Genomic DNA, 6,313 nt, shown 5'->3' on the forward strand with positions numbered 1-6,313 from the left:
TGAAACGACATTTTCAAGTGAATTCAATTAAATTTTTTTAATTATAAAGACCAAACTAAAATAATAAGAACCAAGAGAAAAGGTTTGTGTAATTTAGTAGAAAGTTTCCCCGTGACCAATCATTATATCAAGAGATAAAATTTGATAAAAAATATTTTTTTATTTAAAAAAGTAAAATATTTTTAACTGAATTTTACTTTCAATAAAACAATTACTATTTTTCAACTAACTTTATCTTTTTATATTTATCCCTATTGAATATCCTATAATAAATGTAAAATCATTATTGATATGGACACTTTTGAAAAAAAATAATTATATTTCAAAAGACTAAAAATACCTTATATTTTTTAACATCCAACTCCTCAAAAAATACCATACATTTTTAAATGAAGGGAGTACTGACTAATAAATTTTCTCTCAATTGAAATTAAATTAACATTGTCTCAAAAAACAATATTTCCATTCAATATTATAAAACATTTTTCTAAAATACTATGATAAAATAAATAAGATATTTTAGATCTTCCAATATGTAATTAGAAATGTTTTACCAAAAATATCATTAATTAAGTATGCATTTAATCAGGTTCTATGATAGAAATATCATATTAAATAAAAATAAATATAAAAAAGTGTTTAATTCTAAATATAATCAACTAATCTATTAAATATATAATGAGATTAGAAGCGCCTTATAATACCGAACTGAAGGAATATTTAGATTAATAATTTTTTGATATTGTTGTTGGGACAGTAACGTTGGAAGAATTGAATGATTTTAAGATTGATTAAAAATTTGAGTTAAATGCAAGTGGCGTTCCTGTTTGATGAACACGTTTGTGTGAGGAAAAGTGGGATGACTTTTACTGAGTGTGGACCAATCAGGACGAGCGACGGGCCATGGAAACAGAATTCAAGTGAGAGAGAGCGCAGTGGAATATTACAATCACTACAGACACCGCAATGACGTCATATTGCGTTGGCAAGGCTCCCGAGTTGTGAGTTCACACGCCTTTTTCCTGCGAAACTTGCGGGGATCACCTTTAACCAATCATGTCCCGCCACGTTGCGTTCAGTTTTCGCTTTTGTTCTTCACCTTCCTTAGTGCACGAACTTTGTGACTTTGTGTCGGGTGTCTGATCTTAAAATCGGGAGAATAATAAAAGGATCTTCAATTAATTTAAATTAAATTATAAGTGTTAAATTTTGAGAAATTTATAAATTTATTTCTTAATTTTATAAATATGTTGTGATAAATTTAAAATTTATTTTTTAAATTTTAACATAATTAAAAAATAAAAATTTATTTTTTTATTAAAATTTAAAATACAAGTTATAAATTCAACACAACATAATTATGAAATTAAAAAATTAAATTATAAATTTTTAAAATTTAATATTTAAAATTTAATTTAAATTAATTAATTTTTTTAAAAGTTCTCTATCTTCTCCCCTTAAAAATTGTATGTCAAGGTACACCTATTTTTATTTTTTACCATGAAATTGAATTCTCATCCAACACAGCGTAAAAATACGATACACTGAACACCTAATACAAAGAAAAGGCAAAAACCTTAAAAGCCGCAGAAGGTACACCTGTTTTAACTTTGGGATATGACAATAAAATTCTAGGAAATTACATAAATCATATTTAAATTTTTTAAAATGTTATAATTTTTTTAAGTTCCTAAATACTTTTATAATATTAATAATTTTAAATTAAATGATTAAATTACTTTTTATTTAAAATAAGAAAATGGTAGGTTAACATGAGAAACTGTGATTTATTATTCAATTATTATGATTTATAAAATAAAAGCTGTGATTGTTTAAATAAAAATTATTACTAATTGTTTTTAAAACTTGATTTTCAGCAATAAAATAAATTTTAAGTAAATAATTATAATTTTTTATTCAATTCTTATTATTTATATAATAAAATTTGTGATTACTTGAACAAAAATTATGATTGATTATTTTCATAACTTAAATTTCAATAATAAAAGAAATGTCATGAGAAAAATTTTGATTTTTTGTTTAATTTTTGTGAGTCATAAAATTAAAGTTGTGCTTGCTTAAATAAAAGATATGATTGGGATTGATTATTTTTAAAACTTATTTATCAATCACAATAAAAATTTCACATGAAAAATTGTGATTATTGTTTAATTTTTGTTATTGTTTAAACAACAATTATGATTGAAAAAATGAAATCAAACTCGTTATTTTTTATCTTAAACAATAGGTAATTTAATCATTTAACCTAATATTATTAATGTTGGAAAGATATCTAAAGACATCAGAAAAATTATAATATTTTAAGGGATTTGATTGTTATTTATATATTTCAGTGGGATTTTGTTGTTATTTTCCCCTTAACTTTCTTTGTTTTTTCAAAGCATTTTCTAAGAAACTTAATTTAATTTATAGTGTACATATTATTTTAAAATAATTTACTTTATTTGGAAAAAAGAAAAGCAATATTGACAAGAAATACAACGATGCATCAACATGCACAAAAACCTTGAAAAAAAAAATTATTTGCACTACTTGTGGGCTAGTAGTATTGAGTTCCCTTTATTTTGCGGGAATCTTTTATTTATCATACAAGTAATTATATGTGTATTCTTGTCTTCCTCTTTTGCCAACCTATAAATTCTTACATGTATATCTTAAATAAAAAAAATTGCACGCCCACTATCTTTCTTTATAAGATTGATATAATAAGATATTTTTTGCAATTTTAGGAAGTTCAATAAAATATTTTAAATATATCCTTAATCAGTGTTTTAAGGCATTTGGTTTATTTAAAAAAATTTGGGATTATGCAAATCATTTGTACATTTAATAAAAAGTAGATTTTGGAATAAGCTAAAAAAAATAATTAAACAGCAGCCAAATTATTGGCATCCGTTAATTTTAAAACTATATCTTATATATTGAGTGTGACCTTATAATCTTAAAACATCCCCATCTTTTAAGCTTAGACGACCAGTTTGGCACTCCTGTACGTTACAAGCTCTTAGAATATAATTCTTTTTATTAGACATAGATGTTCTCATTAAAGACAATTATGCTTGAGACGCCATGGAACAATAAATGTGAGCACTTTTTTAATGAAAATTTAAAAATTAATTCATGAAATACTAATACCATTCACAAAACCTAATTTCCATTGGTCTCTTGGATCATAATTCACCTATCCATGACTTATTCTCAACCCCATGTAAGCTCAAATATTAAACCACAAATTCTTGCCTTGTAATTTAAACACCCAATGGGTTATCCAATATATATTTGTTGGGCCTTTTTTTAAAAAAAGTCTTCCTTAGTTGGGCCATGCTTTTATGGGCATTTGTTTAAACCTATTTTACAATCCTTAAAAACTTTCAACTTCTAAGCTCATATCTTATCTTCTAAGATTTGGTAATTTAAGACTATTTTTAATGGTGATATTTTCTAAATATTATTCTAGATTAATAAATAATTAAGAAAATTAATCCATAACTTCTTATACTTTTTAAATTTTAAATTAGATCCCTATAGTTTATGTATGTTTTAATCATTCCTTCATAGTTTGATCTATTAGATAATCATATCTTATCTTCTAAGATTTTTCCATTTAAGATGATTTTTTAATGGTGATATTTTCTAAATTTTGTTCTTGAGTAATAAATAATTGTTAAAATTAATCACCACTACTTTATTTTTTTTATTTTGAATTAGATCTCTATAGTTTATTTTATTTTAATGAATCTTTTTTAGTTTGATACATTAGAAATGTTAATCCCTGAAGATTAAAATTATTAATAAATTATTAATTTTCTCAAAATAAAAATACTTTTGAAGTTTGCAGAAAATTTGATTTAATATTTTTGGGCAAAAGTAAAAAAAAATTGATTCAATACAATGTTATACTTTTATTACCTTTTCATGAAAATTACATATGCGTGAAAAATCATTTAAAAAATATAACCTGATTGTATAAATTTCATATTATAAAAATTATATGATTTTAAAAAAACTGAAGTTTTTGTTTCATTTTTAAAATAAAAATTCAAAAATTTTAACTTTCAGAGATTAATAAATTTAATAGATTAAACTATAAAGACTCGATTGAGATAAAATAAATTATAAAAATCTAATTTAAAATTGAAGATATTATAAGGGCTTGCAGTTAATTTTTTCAAAATAATTTTACACAATATATCACGTGCATGAATTTAGGTCATGTTTTTCAAAAAGTATTTTGATGAAACATGCTACAAGGTATTTGGATTATTATAAGAACCTGAAATACTGCATTCTATTGCTGGAACATTAATGCAGCGCATGTGTCTTATTTAACTCTCAATTATTCCTCGCATGTGTACCTCGTGCTTTTCCTGCACCCTGGGGTCCGTTTCTTTGTTCTAGATTCTCTGTAAATTATTACATTTTTTACTTTTTTAACTGCAAAAAATGAGGGCGCATGAACCTGTTATTTAAAAGAATTTATAATAATTGTTAGCAAGAAAAAATGTGTGCTAGGCGTACTTGAGAGAGACGGTTTTTTCTTGTGAGTGAAAAGGAATTTTATTAGATAAAACTATATAAATAACGTGTACAGAAAAGTGAAAAACAATTACATCAAACTTTTAAAGATAAAAAAAGACCTATGAATATGAATATGATTCACAACGGCTCTAATATGTATTGAAAGGAAAAATTCATCAATAATCTCCTTGGGGGAATTGAAACACTAATGTTAATTTTCTAAAAAATTTAAACATGGGGGAATTGAAATGTTTCAGATAGCCATACAGTAAAATCCTTCTTATGAAAGTTAACAAACATATTAAAGGGTAGAACTTTTTTTCAAATATTTGTTGCAAAAGTACATTTTTTGAGAGCATGATTAATGCTATTCATTGAATCATGATAGAGGAAACATCATGAGTCATATGTCATCTTTTGATGAAGACATTTAATATTTGTAAAAAGCTAGCCTTTAATAAGTAACTAAAGAAAAGTTTGAATCCTTTGTGCTACAGGTAATTTCTAAATACTCTTTCATTTAGCCTCAACATCATTACATTCAATAGATTTAAAAGTTGTATAAGCTAATTTAACAGTAAACTCATCATCATTGTTAAGATGCCAAAAACAAGAGCGAGGAGGAGGGTCATTTACATTTATAGTTACACTTTTGATTTGATCTAAGACTAATTGTGGCAAGAGATCTTTAAAATAGTCCTCCTTCCATTGACCATTCTCATCAAGATAATTAGAAAGGATACTACTCATCATATGCTTTGGGATTTTAGCAAAGGAGAGATTCTTTAAACGGCTGTTATCCCCCACTCAAAAATCCAACTAGAACTTGATATTTTTTCCACAAGTCTACCCGATGAAATGATCATCTAGATCTTTTATCATGTTAGGTTTCCCAAATGCTAAGATACAAATTAAATATCAAAATAAATGAAAATGTTCATAATAATACAATCAATGTGAGCCAAGATCAATATAATTGTATAATGGGACTACGGGATAGGAAATATAATGAAAGGTAATGTCTCGTTTTGTTTATTGAAAATATTTAAATCTTTAAATAGAATGAAATCAACTTTAAAATATGTTTGGTATCATAGAAAAAATGGATAAAAAATGTTTTAAAGGTATTAATTAAATTAACTATCATTAGTTAAAGACAATACTACCCCTATCCACTTTCACACCATTTTTCATCTCTTCCTCCTTATCATCGCAGCCTCCTTCCTCTTTATCATAGGTGAAAACTCAAAACTCAAAACCCAAAATCAACATTCAGATTCAACATTGTGAAATCAGGTAATCAGTAAATATTTGGGTTTAGATTTATTCACAAACCCACAACTTCAACATTCACATTCATAAAATTTGGAGGGTGTTAAGAGAGGAACAAAGTCGAAGATCAGAGGCAACAATAGATTGAAGCAAGAAGAAGCAGAGGAGCTCGCCAACAGTGATGGTGAAGAAGCAAAGGAGGGAGACGCTATCAAAGTTGGTGGAGACGGAGCATATGGTGGAGGAGTTCAACGCTGTGCCCTTTTCGCCATTGGGAGTTGTTTCATGCGATTGCAGAATCATGAGATCATCGCTCTTTTTCTTCTTATGGGCTTATCCAACTTCTTAAATTGTATCCATCTCTATCCTTTATCAAGATGATTTTTCTTAAAACAATTATTATATATCATTTCATAAGATAAGAAAATAACGTTATTCAAGATTTATAAAAATTACAACTTAGGTTTTCATGCTTGGATTCTATGAAAGTATTAGCATGTGA

The sequence above is a fragment of the Prosopis cineraria genome, unplaced genomic scaffold (genome assembly GCF_029017545.1).
Source record: "Prosopis cineraria cultivar Desert tree isolate PC_DT_omini unplaced genomic scaffold, ASM2901754v1 PC2, whole genome shotgun sequence".
NCBI classification, from domain to species: Eukaryota; Viridiplantae; Streptophyta; class Magnoliopsida; order Fabales; family Fabaceae; genus Prosopis; species Prosopis cineraria.